Source organism: Marmota monax, unplaced genomic scaffold (genome assembly GCF_021218885.2).
Source record: "Marmota monax isolate L192 unplaced genomic scaffold, Marmota_monax_Labrador192_F-V1.1 WCK01_AAM20220418_F8-fsc00237, whole genome shotgun sequence".
Taxonomy (NCBI): Eukaryota; Metazoa; Chordata; class Mammalia; order Rodentia; family Sciuridae; genus Marmota; species Marmota monax.
Window position 1 is genome coordinate 234,379 of NW_026694627.1, and position 8,781 is coordinate 243,159.

General features: G+C 55.6%; 1 long non-coding RNA gene across 1 annotated transcript; it reads right to left on the bottom strand.

The window, feature by feature from the left end:
- Positions 1–1,099: 1,099 nt before the first annotated feature.
- Positions 1,100–2,033, bottom strand: LOC124078153 (uncharacterized). The gene is made up of 2 exons (XR_006846825.1): positions 1,789–2,033; positions 1,100–1,391 (listed from the first exon to the last, which is right to left on the bottom strand). It is a non-coding gene; the product is annotated as an uncharacterized LOC124078153 (long non-coding RNA).
- Positions 2,034–8,781: the final 6,748 nt, after the last annotated feature.

Consider the following 8,781-nt stretch of genomic DNA (forward strand, 5'->3'; position numbering starts at 1 on the left):
TCACAGGGCCCCAGGGGCTGGGGGACTGGGGAGGGAGGCCACCGTTTCCCAGAATCCCCATCTGACTGCATTTTCCTCCCCTCCCCTGCCTTCCTGAATGAGGCTTTTTGAAAAAAAAAAAAATCTCTTTTTTATTGGTGCATCAAAGTGGGATTCCTTATGCAGACTCGACTCGAACAAGTACACGGAACAGAATTTTATCAATCTCATTTCTTAGTACCTCCGGCCTCCCTTCCCCTGGCCTCCTTGTTCTACTCTACTGGGTACTGGGTCTTCCTTCTATTTTTATTGTTTATTTAATTAATTTATTTATTTAGGTACCAGAGATGGAACTCAGGGACACTCAACCACTGAGCCACATCCCCAACCCCATTTTGTATTTTATTTAGAGACAGGGTCTCACTGCGTTGCTTAACGCCTCACTAAATTGCTGAGACTGGCTTTGAACTCATGATCCTCCTATCTCAACCTCCCCAGCCGCCGGGATTTCAGGCGGGTGCCACTGTGCCTGGCTGACTTCTTATTTTTTAGCAGCAGAGATTGAATCCAGGGCACTTAACCACTGAGCCACATCCCCAGACCTTTTTATTTTTCACTTTGAGACAGGGTCTTGCTAAGATGCTTAGGGCCTTGCTAAATTGCTGAGTCTGGCTTTGGAACTCTCCACCCTCCTGCCTCAGCCACCTGAGCAGCTGGGATTACAGGAGTGCAACATCTCACCCAGTTTATTTTTAATTTTTAATTAGAGCATTATAATTATATATAAAAGTGGGATCCGTGTGGCCTATTCCTACATGGATTTAGATAAATTTATTTCATTCCTCAGAATTTCTCAATGCAGTTTCTGTCCAGGGACAAATGGAACTGAGAAAAGTCATGGCCCTTAACTGGGCACAGTGACACCAGCCTGTAATCACAGCTGTAATCCTAGCGACTCAAGAGGCTGAAGCAGGAGGATTATAAATTTGAGGCCAGCCTGGGTAATCTAGTGAGATTCTGTTTTAAAATTAAAAATAGAAGGCCTAGGAATTAGCTGGGTGGTAGTGTTACCAAAAACTTGGTCCTTGTCCCTGGTGTCAATCCAATAATGAGGACACAGTTTTGACAAAAAGGAAAAAACAAGGTTTACTGCTTTGCTAGCAAAGGAGAAACACAGGGGACTGCTGTCCCAGAGGCTGGGATTCTGCCCATGAGCAGGAACAAGGGGGCTTTTAAAGAGGTGATTCAAAGGCCACCTTCCACGTGTTCTAGGTCTGAGCTGTAATTCACTTGTTAATTTAGGAGAGGGTCATTTCTGAGATCTTCTGGTGCCATCCCCAAGTCTGGATGACTTCCTTCCCATGGTGGGTGGTGCTCAGGACAGAAGAAAGGTGATCCTGTTTCCCCTGAGACTGGGGAGGACAGGGAGAGGAAGAGAAAGAAACATGTCCGTTTTAAAATAAGCCACAGTGGCTGGAGGGGCAGCAGGGGCTGGGTTCAAAGCATCAGGTGGACCCGGTGCAGTGAGTGCCCTGGGCTCAGTCTGCAGGACGGAGCACGGTGGTCCCTAAGGTAGGGCCGCGCGAGCTTCAGATGAACAACACATTTTTTTTTTCTTTTTAGTCTAAATGGCGCTGCAAGGATTGCTTCGGAAGGCCGGCTGGTGGTGGAGTGACCCCCTTGGGGACATGGCCTCTGTTCTCTGATGCAGAATCTGGCCACCGGGTCCACCAGGGCTCAGCTTTCCGAGCTTATCAGATTTCCCAGCAGGAGGAGGGAGGGGGAAGGAGACAAAGGAAAGGCACTAACCCCTCCGAGGGCCTGGGCGTGGCTGGGCCCCGAGGCTCTCCGGGAGGAGGACCGCGCGGGAGGGTCCCCAGGTGCAAAGCTGGCTCGGCCGCCACTTCCGCGGTCTCGAGGCTGCGGCAGGACCTCCCCGGGGTCCCGGGTGCTGCCAGCTCTGGTCAGCACGTGGCACTGTTCCCAGCGCCCGCATTGGCCCTGGACAGGTCTCCACTGCCCCGCGGCCCGGGGTCCCTGCGCCGCCGCCTGCACCTGCCTCTCTGCGCGCCGCTGCGATCTGCGGGCCGCCGGCAGGTGGCGCTGCAGCCCGGACGCCCGCGGCGCTGTCCTGTCCCCGACTCCGCGAAACCCTCGGCGGCAGGTTCCAAAATGGAGAAAGAAGGTGGACGCCGCGAGCAGAGGGCGTGGGGCTGCCGCGGGTCGCCCTGGAGCTGCCCGGTCGGGGCGGGTGGAGGCGAGCGCGGGGATCGGACGCCCCCGACGGGCTCGGGAGGCTAAAGCACCTGGGCGCCCGGAACCGGCCCAGGTGGGGTCTTCGCAGGGCGGGCCGAGGTGCCAGGGACCGCTCTGCCAGCTGCCGCCTGTGATCCTGAGGGCCAGGGCCACCGGGGTCGCCACCCCCCACCCTGCAGCTGGGCACGGACATTTTTAATTGGAGTAAAATGCCTATGACATAATGTTTCCTTTGGACTTTCTTCTCTCCCGGGATGGAGCCCAGAGGGTCCTGACCACTGAGCGACCCTCCCAGCCTTTTTAATTTTGAGACTGGACCTTGCTAATTGTTGAGGCTGGCCTTGAACTTATGATTCTTCTGCCTCAGCCTCCCAGGTCACTGGGATTTCCAGGTGGGTGTCACAGGCCTGGGCTAATTTTGCAGGGCACATGAACCCACTGTGTTAAGGGTCCCCAGAGCGCTGCCGGGCCTGGACCTCTCTGGGTCTCTGTACAGGAGACACTTCAGCAGGAGCAGGAAGCAGGAACAGAACTTAGGCAAAGGGAAGGGAAGGGCCTTCCCAGGCGGAGGCATGGAGGCCAGAGGGGCTCTAGAACTTTCTGACCATCGTGGAGACCAGAGTCTGAGGGATGCTGGGAGGTTCAGGAGGGCGCTGTTGGGCCTCTTGGGGGCAGCCGAGGCCAGCAGAGCTGCACTAGGTGGGGACAGGCCATCAGGACCCTCAGGACCCCTAGTAGGACGTCTTTCCCAGTCTTTCTCTCATTTCTTCCCCCCCTTTCTTCCTGTGGTGCTGTGGATGGAACCCAGACCCTGGGGCCAGCGCTAAGCTCTGTGCCTGTTTTCAAATGTTCCTTACTCCTCTCTTTCCATCATGTGAGGGGGAAACGTTGGTTCCCCCAGCCCCAGGCTGCTGGTCCACCCCTTCACAGTGCCTGCTGCAGGGAGGAGGGTGCTCCCTGGGGCAGTGCTGGGTGACCCCACTCTGAATCCTGGCTTGGTGCTGGACCTTAGTTCTATAAGCCAGGACACAAGCCCTGCCTTCCTGAACCTCAGACTTTTCATCTGTGAAATGAAGAAATACTGACTTAGCCGTGTTTTGAGAATTCGCAGAGCACAGAGGAGATCTTGCAGAATCGAGTGACAGTAGAGCTTTAGTAGATTTTTAGAATATTGTGGTCTTAGTTTTTACTTTTTCACTTTTGCAGGGCTGGGGTTCCAACCAGGGCCTCCTGCATGCTGGACAAGCGCTCTGCCCCTGAGCTGCTCCCAGGCCCTGAGGGAGCTCTCAGCTCTTTAAAGCCTCAGGCTGCAGTGATAGCTCTGGGCTCCCCAACATGCCTGAGGCCTCGGGTTTCACCTGCAGCTCCGCAGAAACAAAAGCAAGAACAAAACAACAGAAAAGAGATGTCTAATTTTCTGCTTCTCAGGGAGACTGTGGTTTGTTCATTCATTTCTCTCACATTTAGTGAGTCCCTTTAAGTCGCCAGCTCTGTGGAAGGTGCTAGAAGATTCTGGTGAATGGGATAGACCCAGTGCCTGCCATCATCAAGCCTGAAACAGGGTAAACCAGCAGAAAACAATGACATAGTTCTTACAACTGGCAGTAATAATGTGATTTTTAAAAATTCTTTTTTGGGCTAGGTTTGGTGGCGCATGCCTGTAATCCCAGCAGCTCTGGAGGCTGAGGCAGGAGGATCACAAGTTCAAAGTCAGCCTCAGCAAAAGCGAGGCACTAAGCAACAGTGAGACCCTGTCCCTAAATAAAATACAAAATAGGGCTGGGGTTGTGGCTTAGTGGTTGAGTGTCCCTGAGTTCAATCCCCGTACCCCTTCCCCCCAAAAAATTCTTTTTTGGTACTGGGGATTGACCCCAGGGGTGCTTAACCACTGAGCCACATCCCCAGCCATTTTTATTTTGAAACAGGATCTCACTAAGTTGCTTAGGATCTTGCTAAATTGCTGAGACTGATTTTGAACTTTCAATCCTCCTATCTCAGCCTCCAGAGCTGCTGGAATTACAGGTGTGCACAATGTATTCAGCAATAATGTGATTTTTTTTGGGGGGGGGGGCCCTAATCCACTGAGCCACATCCCCAGCCCCGAGATTTTGTATTTTATTTAGAGACAGGGTCTCACCGAGTTGCTTAGTGTCTCGCCTTTTGCTGAGGCTGGCTTTGAACTGTGATTGTTCAGCCTCAGCCTCCGGAGCTGCTGGTATCACAGGCGTGTGCCACCGCATTTGGCAATGGGATTGTGAAAAAGGAGTTGAAATCTAAAAATCATGAAGAGGGGGTTAGGGATGTAGCTCAGTGGTAGAGCACTCGCCAGACTGCATGAGACCCCAGTACTGAAAAAGCAAATTCTGAGGTGGAGATACCTTCTTTAGATCGGGGTCTACAAAGGCATCTTTGAGGAGAGGAGACCAGTGAAGGGTAAAACTGGAAGGAGTTGCAAGCAGAGGTGTGCAGAGGGGTGGAGACAATGAGAAAAGGGTCCTCGGCCTCCTGGGACAGATGGGTCGAGCCTCAGAGACAGCCCTGAAGACCAGAGCCGGGAAGATGGCCCACCCCTGTGATCCTGGTGATTCAGGAGGCTGAGGCAGGAGGATTGCAAGTTCAAGGCCAGCCTCAGATACTTAGTGAGGCCCTGAGCAACTTGGCGAGACCTGATGATGTGGCTCAGTGGTAAAGTGCCCCTGGGTTCAATCCCCAGTACCAAAAAAAAAAAAAAAAAAAAAAAAAAATCAGAAAATCCTGTGATGGAAACCAAATCACAGATTCGGAGTCCTTCACCAGCTTTTTTTTTTTTTTTTCTGGGGGTGCTGGGGTTTGAACCCAGGGCCTTGTGCATGCCAGGCAAGCCCTCTACCAATTGAGCTATATTCCACACCCCAGGTTTTTTTTTTTTTTTTTTTTAGTTTACCTTTTGGTACTGGGGATTGACCCAGTGACTTTGATTCCTGCAGATCTCTTGTCCCCAAGGTTCAGTGTCCCCACTGAAAAATTATGCGTATTATTTTCCTAAGCAACATTTTGCTTTCAAGGAGCTACTACATGAATGATTTAGAAGAGGGACTCCCTGGGGTTGGGGATGTGGCTCAAGTGGTAGCAGCTTGCCTGGCATGCGCGGGGCGCTGGGTTCGATCCTTAGCACCACATAAAAATAAAATAAAGATGTTGTGTCCACCGAAAACTAAAAAATGAATAATAAAAAATTCTCTCTTAAAAAAAAAAAAAAAAAAGAGGGACTCCCCTTCTCCACCTGAGACCTGCCCCCTAGCCCTATACCATTAATCAGCTTTTGGAGGGGAGAAGGGAGTATTGGGGATTGAACCTGGGAGCACTCAACCACCGAGCTACATCCCCACCCCTTTTAATATTTTTATTTAGGGACAGGATCTTGCTGAGTTGCTTAGGTCCCCGCTAAATTGCTGAGTCTGGCCTTGAACCCTTGGTACTCCTGCCTCAGCCTCCCGAGCCACTGGGATTCCAGGTGTGTGCCCCTCACCCAGCACCATTAATAAAGCTTTAATTCCCTAAAGGATGAGACCTGGCAGGGTTGTTGGGAAGCTCACCTTCCTGGCTGAGCCCCCAGGGAGCCACCTGGGCCAGGAGGGAGGTGCCTGAGGGAGGGGGTGAGGCTGAGCCCAGATCCCCTTCTTCCCTCCCCTGCCTCCGCCTTTGTCTCTGGGCTGATGATTGCTTTATTACTGTTTTCAGTCTGATATAATTCCAGCATTTTCTATAATCTTGATCTTTTCATTGATACCAGATTTTTATACAAAGAATCTGTATATAAAATGATTGCGCGCCCCGCAGACTGCGTCCCGGCAATTAGGCCGTTGCAGATGCAGCTCGTCTATTACTTTTGAAAGTGTTTTGTGGGTTTTCTTTTTTGTCGGGGGGATGTGTTTACAAATCCAATAACAATTCTCATTCAGAGTTGCAAAACACGGAGCCATTTTGAGCGGCGACAGATGGCGGTAAATGAAGTTTAATTAAAGACTGAGAGCTCGGAATCAAGTCCCTGCGAAGAGCCCGGTGCGGGGCGCGGGGGGCTGCAGCGGCAGCAGCTGCGCGCGGGCCGGGGACCGGGCTGTGCCGCCCGCCGATGCCCGCGCCGCCTCGGCCGGGTCCACCTCCCAGCGCGCAGGGCCGGGGACCGAGAAGGCCCCGCGGGTGGCCTCGGCGGGCGGGGAGGGTGGTCTTCGCGGCTTCCCCGTCCCTGGATCCCGCGCTGTTGGCCGCTCCGACCCGCTTCATCGGCGGAGCCTGCCCGGGGGCGCGACCCGGAGCCCAGCGAGGCCTTGCCGCCTGCGGCCCGCGCACCGCGCTGCCCAGCTGGGGCCGCACCGCCGCGCCCTCCGCCCAGGCCCGGCAGGAGCCGTTTCTGGCGCGGGCTGCAAATCTGAGCGCGCCGGGCTGGGCGGGCGGTGTAGACGGCCCAGCGGCGCCAGCGGTGGCGGGGGCGCCAAGTGGCCGCCCGGGCTCCAGCCTGGGGGTGGCGCAAGAGACCGGGAGGGGCCGCCCGGGAAGGGGAGGCCCCGGCGGCTCGTCTTTGTCCCTGGCGGTGCTGGGAAGCCGCCGCAGTGGGTTTGGTTTCTTGAATCCGGAGTCCCGGGAACTGTCGCAGGGGAGGGGCGGAGGCCAGGTGGCTGGGGCCAGCCTGTCTGCGGGGTTTCACAGGCAGGGAGAGTGCGGCCCGGAGGGAGGCCACCAGCATCCTGGAGAGGAAAGGAGGCCAGGCGCGGGCAGGAGTGGAGGTCCGGGGCTCCTCCGCCCTGTCTGGAGAGGAGGAGGCCTGCTGGCAGCTGACTGGCTGGGGTGGCACCAGCAGAGAGGGACAGTCTGGCCCGGCTGGGCCCCGGGCGGTGTTTCAAGTCTTTCCAGGAGGAATCCCAGGCCAGAAGCTGGGCCCAGGAGACCCACAGGGTGGCAGGGGCGCCTGGGCCAACTTGAGCCGAGGGCCACTCGGCCCACTGTTGGAGCCAGACCCCAGGGTCACCTTGAGCCCTGCTCTCCAGTCGCCCCACCCCACGCCTCCCTAAAGGCTGCTGCCCCCCCCCCCCCTTCTTAAGTCTCTCCCTGAGAGGACCAGTGTGGGGCCTCCCAGTGCCCTTCGCCTCACACCCCACCACTGCTGCTTTCTCCAGACACACGCTCCCAAACGGCAGCCCCCCCCCCCATCTTCTCTCTGGAAGTCGCCTTGCACAGGCACACTGGGGCTGCAGGGAGAGGGCCTGCAGTGCACTGCCCAAGAGGTACCCAGTTCAGCCCGTGCAGGCGACCCTAGTCCCCACCCAGCCCTTCATGCCACCTCCAGCCACAGCGTCTTGCTCCTGCAGCCCCTCCTTATTCCTGGACAGTGCAGATGTCCCCACCTGTGCACTGGGCCTCCTCCCAAGCCTCAGCTTGGAGTGTCCTGACTTCGCTCAAGATGAGGTCACCCTGCTTTGTGCCCCAGGGCCCTCTGCCCCAGGGCCTGTCCTCTCCACCTGTGATGGGAGTGGAGGATCCTGTGCTACAGGCTCTGTGACCCCTCTTCCTGCCCCCAGTCCTGTCCTCTCCCTAACTTTTCACCTTCTACCAAAATGCTGTGAGAGGCAGCTGAGACCCTAGAGATCTCCCAGTCGGGCTGGGGATGGAGCTCAGTTGGTGGAGCACCCGCCTCAGGCACAAGGCCCTGGGCTCAATCCCCAGCACACCCCCCAAAAATAAAAAAGATCCCCCCCTGCCTCATGGTCCACCCAAAAGCCTTGCCCAAGAGGTCTCCATCCCGCCAGGGTGACCTACTGGACGTGTACTTAACACAAGGATCATCTAATCAGCACCTTTCCCCCCTGAGCTTGTGCTCTACCTGAGCCACTTCCCCAGCACCTTTTTCCCCAGAGACAGGTTTTTTTTTTTTTTTTTTTGTACCAGGGATTGAACTCAGGGGCACTCAACCACTGAGCCACCTCCCCAGCCCTATTTTGTATTTTAGAGACAGGGTCTCACTGAGTTGCTTAGCGCCTCGCTTTTTGCTGAGGCTGGCTTTGAACTTGCAGTCCTCCTGTCTCAGCCTCCAGAGCCCCATCACACCAGGCCTCCGAGACAGGGTCTTGCTGTGTCGTCCAGGCTGGCCTTGAACCTCTGAGTAGCTGGGATTATGGGCTCATGCCTCGACACCCAGACTTCACCTAGGTCCTGGGCCCAGGGGGTCCCTGCTGTCACTCCTGCCTGTGCCAGCTCAGCCCCAAGCAGGAAGGATGAGGGACCCCCCCCAGGTCCCAGCTCACAGGCAGGCTGTAGGGTGGGGAGGTGGCTTCATGTAACTGGCAGAAGACCCAAGACTTGTGGCTCAGGCCACTGCCTGGTGGAGTCCTGTCGGTGGCTCTTCTGTCTCCTGTGGCTTCTTGTCCTCAGGTCCCATGCCCCTGGTGGCAAAGAAACGAATGATGTCTGTCCCTAGACAGTGGGGCCTGAACTGGGCCTCCTCTGCCTGTCCCCAGCGGCAGTCACAATCAGAAGAGAACACACACAGTGAAGAGCAAAGCCAACTTTTTT